The following is a 12,020-nucleotide window of genomic DNA, read 5'->3' on the forward strand; positions in this document are numbered from 1 at the left end:
AATTGGAAAATACACTTATGTTCAGTGCTATTTAGTTTTCTCATTTAACAATCCATCATTGCACAGAGATAATAATCAGAATGAGCCCCTGTACACTGCCACAACCAGATTTCTATAGCTCTATAAAAAGATTCTCCATAGTATCAATTTTCAGAAATCCAAGTTGTTTGAACTTGCTCTCCATTAAGTTCTTCCATCTTAAAAAAAACATCCATACATTCACAGCTTTTCTACTCTCACATCAAATGTATCAGTCTTTGGCACAAGACACACAACCTTTTTAATCTGTTGAGCTTCCTCTCTGATTGGTAATTCAGCCTCCAGCAAGTATTGGTAATCCCTTGCATTTTGCATTTGATAGCAGCAAGAACAGATATAGCTTCCAAAAAGTATCATTCAACACTAAATTGATAAGGGCTCGAATTCTAAATGCTGCTGTTCAAAATCAGCATGAGGAGTTGGCACACAACATCAAGTTTAGTAACTTAACTTGAACAAACAGCACATCAGATTTTCAACAATATCAAATGTCAGCTCCTTGGATTTTTAAGAGCAGCACATACAAACCAAAAGTAGCCTCTAAACTAAGCCAAAAGTAGAAACTTAAATAAGAACTCCAATTACTGCACATTGTATTAAGTAACCATAATCAAGGTCCATGTTTGAGACTCTCACATCACTCTCAAAAATCACAATTCAATACTTATGAAACCATCCCTCTTCTTCAAAATTCTTGAGCATACTAATTTTCCCCCACAATTAAAACTTTGTCCATCATCAAACAATCTAACTCATCAAGATAGTCAACCAAAACCCTCAATGAAATGGACCAAGCAAAGGTAATCAAAGGTTAAAATGCAAGAGAATAATGTTTTAAGAAAATTATGAAGAAAGGAATTGGAATTTATGAGGGATCAAGAATGAAAACAATCCTTCATCTCCATGCACACATATGCTATTGTAAATTTGAAAAGAAACTAAGAAAGTTCTAGAGTTTTAATTGTTGTAAGTGCATGCCACACAAAGAAAATAATGGTGTATAGGCTCTAAATGGTCCTCTCTAGATAATTTTCTTGCAAACAAGCTCAATTGATCATAATGGAATCTACCACCATTTTAACCAATATCGTGTAAGTAGAGCATTCAATCATGCCACATGACCTAAAATTGATGGTCCAATTTAAGAAACTTTTACCATCTTAAAAATATTACTTAGAAAATTCCCATGGAGACTTTTATTCAAATGAAATGCTATGTAGACTAATCGAAATGCAAAGTATGAAAGAAAATGTGAAAATAAAATGCAAAATGTAAAATCAAAGTGCAAATGCAAAGTATGAAACCGAAGAAATGTATAACGAATTTATTAACAAAGCATGAATTAAAATGTAAAAGAAAACAAAATTGGAACCAACTCCCCTTTCATTTGCCAGTGGTTGAAGAAGGTTTAGAAGTAGAATCCACCTCGGAAGTGGAGTAATCAAAGTTCCACTCAAATTCTTCTTATTACTCATTTTTCCTTTCAAAATTCTTTCTGGAGGTCTGAGACGGTTCAGTTTAAGTACCCACTCCGGAAGCTTATGTTCTCCTACAACATCAATCAAAGAAAACACTTTCCACACGCATGTGGGATAAAAATAAAATAGGAGAACATTAGTGTGGATAGAAAATGTATCAAATAATGAATCACATCTAAAAAAATCATTAAATGGTACCTCTATAAAATTTTCTGAAAAATCACAAGAAAAACTCACCTTGTCATCTTGAACGGTACTTGGAGTGGTGATTCTTATCTCTTTCTCATCAAGTAAATGCTCAGACTCTAGTTCTGGTGAATGTACATTTTCATGTAGTGATTCTTGGGTGCTTGGCTCCATTGCACAAGTCCCTACACTTACATCCTCTATTCTTGGTGATTCTTGAGGTAATGCTTCCAGTAAGCATTCCCCTACACTTAAATCATCTTCAACAATTAAATCCTCATTTCCTGCATCTTCAACAACATCTAAAGCAACAATATTAGTAGAATCATAAATTTGGACAACTACATCATAATCACAAATAATACTAGGAAATTCTTGTGAATAAATGGAGTAGGGTAAGGCCTAACAAAATCACTACTCTCCATCTCTCCACTGGAGTTCTGTGCATGTAACTGATTAATGGATGATACAATCCGATCTAATTGACTCTGAATATTCTATATCCTTGCAAATTGTTGCTCTTGATGCTCACTCATTTGTTGCATAACCTCATTGCATTTCCATATTGATTCTTCAATTTTTTCTTGTGCATCCTCATACCGATATTCAGGAGCATAAATCCCAATCTAAGGCTGATAATAATAACTCAGACTCCAATCTCCAAAATACTGATAAAATGGATCTATGGTAAAAAGAATTTCCTATTCTTACACTAACAATTAGCAAATAAAATTAGAAGACTCAGGAACAAATAAAATCAAACACATGAATATATAATCATGAAAGTAATCAAACAACAATCCTAAAAACACCGCTACAAGTTTCCCCGGCAACGACGTCAAAATTTGATAACGATGTCTGTCATACTCGTAAATCAAATTAACAATGTATATTCCATTGAACCCCTTATCTACACAATCATGTTGTAGTAACGAAACCAGGATCGATCTCTCGAGGAACCAACGGTAGGATGTAATCTAGGATTGTGTTTTATTCCTATTTTTGGGGGTTTGACATATAAATGGGGGTTTAAACTTGAATCTAAGTGTACCAAAAGTGAAGCACAACAATAAAGAAATTAATATAAAGCAATAGCGAAACCTAACTAGGTGCCAATGATTAAACCATAACGCATTGTCACCCTACATCATAATTAAACCATCAACACACTTAAACTAAATATGAAATGACGATACTCAATTAAATCTGATCTAAAGCAAGATGTAAGCCCTAACTTAGAACTTAAACACTAAAAAATTAACCAAGCATCAAATAAAACTTAACTAAATTGCATCAATGAAATTATAACTACTAAACATGATAAAGAAATGCTAAATTGCAGTGATAAGAACATAACAAAAACTAAAATAAATCTGTTCTATCTACAAAATAGTAACAAAGCAAAATAAACCCTAACCGAACCAACTCACAACCAATCTATACAAGCAACACACTCTTGCCGTCACACAAGAGTGCTGAAGTCGAGAACACCCAACTCCAGTCCTCAATGAAGCATCTCAGCTGCTTATAAGTTCAAGGTATAGTCAACAACGCCGGTGGACCACCTCCGGCGAGCTAGAACAACCCTAAACCCACTCAAGTGCCAAAAATATGGATTTCTTCTACCCGGAGCTCTCTGAATCTGGGATGAAGATGCGGGTGATGGTTTGCTGTTGGATGGAGCTCAGGAACGCCGGCGGACCACCTCCGAACGTTGCTGATGGGAATCGGAGCTCAGATTTGGAAGAACACCTCCAAATATGGCGAAAATAGAGGCTTGCGGAGAGAAGAATTCCGCCAAAGGGAACGCCCGCCAATGACTCCAGATGATCGGAATCAGCTGTCGTGAAACTCTACAATGAAGATGTCGCCGGAAGAGTTGGTCGGAGAAGGAACGGGGTCGGAAACCACCGGTGGCGCTCGCACGACACAAGACTGCGCGAAGGAGTCGACGAAGCCACGAAGGTACTGTAGCTTCTCTTTTGAATCTGATCCAGATCTGAACGGACGGCTGAAATCGATTTGGAGCTTGATCAACAGTGGAAAGTCACCTAAAATCCGATCCGGAGGTACTGATCTTGATCTAGGGTCTAGATGTACTCTCCCTTAGTTCGGATCGACCAGATCTTCACTAGATGGTTCAAATTTGTCCAATCTTCGATGAACGGTCCATAATACTCCGCAACTTGATCTTCTGGTTTAAACTCCGATTCGAGCACAAATTCAGTTCGAATAGATCCAAATCCAAGATCCTTTGATGCCTACAAAATAAGAATCAAATATTAGTATAAAGTAACACCAAAAATAAGATAATTTGTAATTAGGTCCAAAATCTATACAATGCATAAAATTTTATGTAACCATGATTTAAACCTATGAAATCAACATCAAACCATGCATATATGAATCAAAATAATACAGTAAAATCATGGTTATCATGGTTGTGGGGCCAAATCTAGGGCATGACACAAGAGGAAAGATGGCACCACCACTGTGCCGGGCCGGAAGGAGAAGGCTCGACGAAGACTCTAGGGCACAACCCAAAAGATTGGCGGCCCTGGAAGAAGAGGTTGCGTCGGTGTCAAGCTAGGGCACCGAGCGTCAGTGTCAAGCTAGGGCACCGAGCGTCAGTGTCAAACTAGGGCACCGAGCGTCGCACCTCGGATCAGGAAGGTGAGAACTCGGCCAGAGTTAGGGCATGGGTCGGTGTTTGCTTTCGGCGCGATCGGTGGTGGCAATTCAGTAGGAACAACGCAGCGTGAGGGAGAGGTTCGGGGGCGATGCGAGAGGCGATCGATGTCGAGTCATCTGTGCGAGATGAAAAGAAAACCAACAGAGGAGATTCTGGCGCAGAGAAGGAAAGAGATCAGGGAAAGGGAAGAGGAGGAAGAGAAAGGGGGAAGACGTGGAGAAGAAGGAATCGGGCAAGATGAAGTGCCCAACTTCCCTTTTGCCACCCCTTTTGTCTGCATGGGAGGAGAAGCGACGCACAGCGCCGTCGGGTGGAGGAGAAGAAGAAGAAGCAGTGCGGGTCGGGAGGGGGGGGGTCGGCGAAGGCACGGGTGAGAAAACAGAGGAAAAGAAAGAAAAAGAAAATAAATTCAACTTTTCCTCGTTAAAATGGGGTAGCCTAAATAGGCTTTATCGTGGCCCAATATTTATCCCCGTAACCTACGTCATACGACCTCTGAAAAATTCTCAGAAAATTTGTAAAAATTTCTGAAAATTCCCTTATGGTTATTCGTAATTTTTCGGTATTTTACATTTAATGACCTATAGAATTTACATTTATTCCAAATTACATCAGTAAAAAGTGTTCATTCATGTTTGTTTTCTTTTAAAAAGAATTTGGAGCACTTTGAGACCATCAAACATTGTTGACAAAAATATATAATGTGTTGATGGACTATATCAAAGACACGATCAATTTATTTGGTTCACAATCTCCCAAAGTTGCTACATCTAAGAACTAATCCTAGCAAACTATCACTAGTAAACCTTCTCCTTCTCTATTTTTACAAAGCAACACATAACGAAACAAAGATACAAATATAAATAAAAGTAAAACAACTTTGTAAATGGAAACTTTTTTAGATGTTTTCTTGTTTCTTTGGAATTTTGGAAACTTTAGAAAATTAGGATATGAATATCTCTTTGAAACCATCAGACATTGTTGACAAATTGTCTTATGTGTTAGGACCGATACAAGCTAGAGGGACACAATCGGCTTACTTGATTCATAACCTCCCAAGGTAGCTACATCCAAGGCCTAATCGTAGCAAACTATCACCACTGATACGAGATGTAACAAGTGTACTCGGGAGATGACATGGTGATTAAGGTTAAGGTGGCGTGATGATCAAAGTTAATGGAAGAGAACATCCCCCATTTGGCTTCATCGTTCACCTAGCAATAGGGTTCTCAGGTCTAGCTTGGCTGGGTTACAAGCCAGACAAGTAGTAACCAACCGATCCTTATGCTGGTCAAATATATGAAGCCTAGTACTCTACCTAAAAGATAACATGTTCAGTTATTCAGTAGCTAACCGGGTTTTGAGGCGGTCAGCTGTTTAGGACGGTTGGGGTGTCTAATTTATCTCATAATCGACCAGCCATAGGTTTTATTAGAATATGGGTCCACCTCCCCAGGGCTCATGAATCTCTCTATGCCCGCCTAACCGGGTAAGAGGTCGCCCGAGTCTGAATCACTTAACCTCATATTACTACCTGGATGGATTTTTAGCAAAGCATAGTTTATTAGGGGGACTTCCAGGGAATACAAAACATCTTATCATTTTTCAAACAGATTTCTAACATGACCCAGACATCATATTAATATTCTCCAACGAATATCTCAATGATATGCCGAACATAACTAAGCAGCTTAATATCGAGAAAGATATAAGGGCGGTCGGCCTTACTGGCCGACTAAAATACATGCAGTACAATACATAGCTGACTATATAGAATGTAACTGAGCAATTCAACAGAGACAACCGATCTTAAGGACCACCCAAGATATACTTGGAAAATAACTGTTGGTTGCTACCCGGAATACCATTCTAGTTCTCATGTACAAAAATTTGTACATGCATAGAACTATCCTAGTTACCCATATGCTCTACTAAAGTTAAATTTGGATTGCAAATGATGCTTAACATTATTAATCCAAATTTCTCTTTAGAAGTTAAACTTGGATTGGGAACGAAACTTAACATTCTTACTCCAAGTTCAACCGATGTGATCTTCCTAAGTTAAACCATATTACAGAAGTTATCAAATATCTATTTCTAAGATCGACTTCTAGGTTAAACATGGCGAGGCACTAGGCCTTCTTGGGTATGAGATCATCCACCACTTCCTAGACAAAGCCTCACAAAGAAATTAGATATTTAACTTCTTACAGTAAACTAGGTTTAACTATAGAGATCTCAATAGAAACACATTATTGAAACATGAAATCAAAAAATAAAATCGATAACAAAAAGCATAACTTAAAACTGATAACGTCTTGTGTTTGGTTTTTCAAGATCTATACAAAAGATGAACTAGTTATGATGCGGAAACTAATAACTAGTTGTACCTTTTATAGCTTATAGACCTCTTGAAATTCTATTGTATTCCTCTACTTCTCTTGGACGTCGTGTGGGCGATGATCTACCAAGATGAAATCCACCCAAGCCTTCTCTTCTCGCTTCCAAGTTTCGGCCACCAACAACCTCCAAAGGATGATGAGTTTCGGCCACCAACCAATCTCCAAAGAATGCTAGGAAACAATGCCTCCTTTCTCCTCTTCTTCTTCAAGCAAAATCCGGCCACCAAACAAGCTCCAAGAGATGATGTCGTCGGCCACCCAAGAGGAAGAGAAAGAGAATAGGAAGGGCCGGCCACAATGAATAAGACACGAGGAATAGAAGATGTGTTGTTCTTATGAGGTGAGGTACCTCTACCCTCTCTTTTATATTTCTTGGTCATGACAAAAAAGGAAAGTTTTAAACATAATTAAAACTTCCTTATATTCCTTGCCAATGACTAAAAAGGAAAGTTTTAAAACAAAAAATTAAAACTTCCTTTTCTTCTTGTCATGGCCGACCATATCTATTGCTTCAAACAAGGAAAGTTTTAAACATAAAATTAAAACTTCCTTATTTGTTTCCGGTAAGAAATTTTAATTAAAAAAATTTCTTTCTTTAAATCCCTTGTTGGTTGTAAAAGGAAAATTATATAAATTAAAATATTACTTTTAAAACATGTGGACGGTTGCAAAAAAGGAAAGTTTTATAAAAAATTAAAATCTTCCTTTTAACTACAAATAAGGAAAGATATCAAACCTTTCTCTTAATCATTTGTAGAAAGCTATAAAAGGAAAGATTTAAATTTTAAAAACTCTCTTTTAAAACCATGGCTTCCACATAAGGAAAGATTTAAAATTTAAAAACTCCTTTTAATTTTAATGTGGCCAACCACCCTTTCTTGGGCTCCAAGCTAGGGCCGGCCACAACTTGGCTCCCTTCTTGGTTTGGTTTGGCCGGCCCTAGCTTGGGCTCCAAGCTAGGCTTGGCCGACTGGTAGCTATCCAAATTGATGTCACAAATAAACTCCCAAATTAATGTTATGATCGAAAACCCACAACTACACAAGGAAATGTTTTAGTATAAGGCCCGAGTTGAATTTCCGAGGATTATGCTAGAACGTGCTTGTCTTGGATTAAGAACACTCTTTTTGGGTTTTCTAGTTATGAAATGGGGATTTGGTATTCAAAATGAACTTTTTACTGTGAAAATTAAATCACATCCAATGCTACCCTATAGCAATTCGAATTCTGAACAGATCAGAAACAAGTTCTACCAACTCAACGGGAAATAAGCTAAAGTTAACCTAATTCCAGTGCTAAACCTATCATTGAGAAAATTAATTAAAATCAATCTAAAACACTAATCAAAAACTTACAAGAATTACTATTAAACTAATTCCTTCCTACTCAAATCCTAACTCAGAATTTCAGCCTACTCTTTGCAGATCAGAACTCCACTAAGGCTCAACACGATCTTTTTAACTTGTCACGCTTGGAATTAATCAAGCTTCAAAATTAATTTGAATCCATCCAAACAACTAACTTATCAGTTACAAAGGTTTGATAAGAAATAACTAAACACAAGCTTAAGGGACACAATTTCAGCAGTGACTGCTGAACCAACAGAACAAAGCAGAACTTGAAAAAAAGAGCACAAGAACAAAACTAAACAAGAAGATTCGTTCAGTAATTAAACTAAAAAGAAGTCTAAGCTACGAACTAGAAAATTCAGGAACAAAAATGCAGAAATAATAAAACCTAAGCATCAAAAATAAACTACAGTAAAGCTTAACATCCCTACACACAAATCTTGAACCAAACTTGTCTTCTCCTTGCCACTGCACAAAGAATCTGCAGAGAACACTCCAACAGAAATCGGACTGGTGTCCTCAAGCTTCAAAATGAACTCAGATTCACTTGTATCAGCTCACAAAACTTTAGCGAGATCAGATTTTGACTTGGTACTCTGTTGCACGCTGCTGGGTGCACTGTTGCTGGAATCGCGAACTGAGGAATGGAGCTTGGAACGTTGAGGTGTTGTCGGAAATGGTTCAGAATAACCGGAGGACCACCGCCGATAATCCCGTGAAGAAATGGAGGCTCAGACTAGAAGAACGCCGCTGATCTGAGATGGAAATCGCAGCTCACAGCTACAGTGCTCTGCCCGCCAAAATGCTTCGCTGATGAAATACGATGGATGGAATCTAGTCGTCGGAGGCTGAGGAACTCCACGCCGATGAGGACAAGCTTGCTCGAAGATTTGGAAGAAGGAAGGGAGCTGCGTCCGCGCCGTCACGAAAACTGGCACGATGAACAGTAGCGCGAGTTCACTGTTCACCGTGCCAAAAATTCCCTTTTATACCTAGGGTTTGGTCCAGTTGGGGTTTGACTTGAATCCAAGCTCAATTGGGGTCAGTTAGGGTTTTGGGCTCCATTTGGTTGAGTGAACCATGCCTCCACTTGAATCATGAACCCATTAGTACCCTATAAGACCAAATTCACATAATGAGAAATAAATCATGCATAAGATGGAAAAACATCATAAAGCTCATAAAAACCTTGTTTGGGGAAACATGATCAAAATTGGAATTAAACATGTGCAAATATATAAAGAACACCAAATATTAACCCAAAATTAATGTGTCAATTCATAGCTTATCAAATCCCCCACACTTATTCTTTCACGCCTCGTGCAAGTGAACCAACTAAAATAACAACTAATATGGTACCTCCTTCTCCTAACTAGTCTTGATCATGTCCAAAAGAAAGTAAAAGGAAGTTATATGTAAGTATCAAGTTTCATAGACTCACACATTCATGACCTCTATTTTCACCTTGGTTCAATACTTAGTAAATTTCATCCATCATGAATAAAGTGAAAATGATAACATTTCTAATTCTCCCAAGGTAATTTGAGGTGGCTCTCTATTAATCTCAAATCTTGCAAAGGTGGAGGGCACTCAAGCTACTCATAGCAAATCCACTACCATAAGCTTGCTTTTCATCTAATTCAACCTTCATCACAATATCAAGATGCATAATTATGAAAATTCACAACCATTGGAAAGAAGAGAAAATTAAAATGTAAAGGGAATAATTAATTCTGATAGAGCAAATAAAAAGATAAAGTTCAACTCAAGGTGGAAGACATGGAATTAGAATGCTATGTGATGTTCAATTTCAGCCACGCATGAAGTTCTGCATTTCTTCATCCCATTGCTTCTTGTTACTGATTTGGTTTTGTAAACACACCAATCTGCACTCTTCCTTTAACTTCGCTCCATTCCCAGTGCAGATTGTATAGCTGCAGTGCAGATTGTATCCTCAATTTTCCGAAACTGAACTAGCAACTAACATTCTGTTCCTACAACTCCATTCATTTCCTACGCTGCAGCTTCTTCGAAATCCCCAATTGAATCTGAAATTCTGCACTCTGGAATAGCAAGAAAACCTTGGAAGAAAGTTAATATTTTAACTCCATTCATTTCAGATTAAAATAGCAAGATAACTTGGCAAAATTCAACAAATTGTCTTTGGCACAAAACTGGTCTGCCTTTACTCCGAGCAAAATCATGATGTAGTTTCGTCTGCAAATGTTCACTTCTTTACTCTTAACACTCTCTTATGCATTTGACAGGCAGTAAAGCTTACTCTCTTTCCCTGCAATAGCACAAAAATTTTAGCTTGGATTTACTTTTTCTCATTGCAGTAACAGTCCAAAATTCAGGCTGCCATTTTGGTTCAGTTTCAGTTTCCAGCTTTGTTTCCTGGTTTGGTATACAATTTCTTGTCTTAAATCTTGTAAACTCTGGAGAAGAAGGATAACCAATTATCAATACTAAGTGGCAGCTAGATTTCAGATTTTGCTATGGTCATTAGCCCCTTAAACTCCATTCTGCACTCTAGTTTCAGCTTTCCTTCAATGCTAGACTTTGTATCAATCTAACATGTTCACCCACAAGAAATTTTCAATACTCCTTCATATTGTCTCTACAGACCCTTTACAATGCATATCCAAAGTCCTTCCATTTTCCAGCAGCTCTAGCTCATCGCAATTATCATTCCAATTTGGCACAAAACTGCCATTTTATTTTCTGTAAAACTGCATCTTCTGATTTTCTGCACTATACTCATTCATGTCATTTCAGCAATCCCCCTCTTTGTTTTCCTTGCTCAATTTCAGATTTGACACTCTATTTCTTGGATTGATTATCACTTCTCAACATCACTATCTTCTCTATTCTTATCATTCAACCCATTTCAGCTTTTCAATTACTATCCAGTGTCATTGCCATTCCATCTTGCAGTGTTAAAATGAATTTTGTTAGAAGCTACTAATGCCACATTCCATTTGTTTCTTCACATTATAAAACTTCCTCCAAGCTTCTCCCTTCCTTAATATCATTTCTAAAATTTTGATACTCCATAGCCCAAAACTTTTACAGCTTTCAGCTTATCAGAATTGTATAATTCTGCCTTTCGCTTTCAGAATTCTGACTTCCGGATTGGTAACTGGATATCCACATCTAATGTTACTACTTTCTCACTTCAAGCTTCAACAACTTATTCCCATAAAACTTTATAAATCATTAAGTCAAATGATAGCTTGATTGCCAATTGATGCTAGAAACAGTTACAGCAAAATCAATTAGAAAGCTTGCTGCAAATTCAAAATTCTGCACTTTTGATACCATTCGAATTCTACCCAGCAGGTTTGAAAAGAATGGAAATGAGATAAACAGCAATTGCTTCTGAATATACAAGAGTTGCAATTAATTCCCAAGGACTTTAAGGACTAGTGATGAAAATATTGCACACTCTTGAAATTTTGAAAACTCCATTCTGATTCCAACATTTTCCTCACTGTTTAAGGTACCAATTGATGCCCTTTTCCTTCAAGTTTTCAAGGTAATTGATACTCCATTCAAGTGCTTCGTTGATGAAATAATTGCCACCAATTGAATTCCCCATTAAAGTCCATTGTGATCAGATTTCCCAGCTACAAATGAAGCTACAAATAAACTGAATTCTGTTGTTTTTTTTTCTTATCTTGCAAATATCATGACAGGTACATACCATTTGTTTCCAATCTCTTCTTGAATTCCAATTAAGCTTCCTTCACTTCGAATATTGCACTCTGATTTTGGTATAAAACTGGTATAGAATTCCCAGATCTGCTCCACTTCTGCAGAATTCTGTTTCCATAAAAACTCACCATGCATCAGTTCCCAGATTTCAATTTGT

The sequence above is a fragment of the Zingiber officinale genome, chromosome 7B (genome assembly GCF_018446385.1).
Source record: "Zingiber officinale cultivar Zhangliang chromosome 7B, Zo_v1.1, whole genome shotgun sequence".
NCBI classification, from domain to species: domain Eukaryota; kingdom Viridiplantae; phylum Streptophyta; class Magnoliopsida; order Zingiberales; family Zingiberaceae; genus Zingiber; species Zingiber officinale.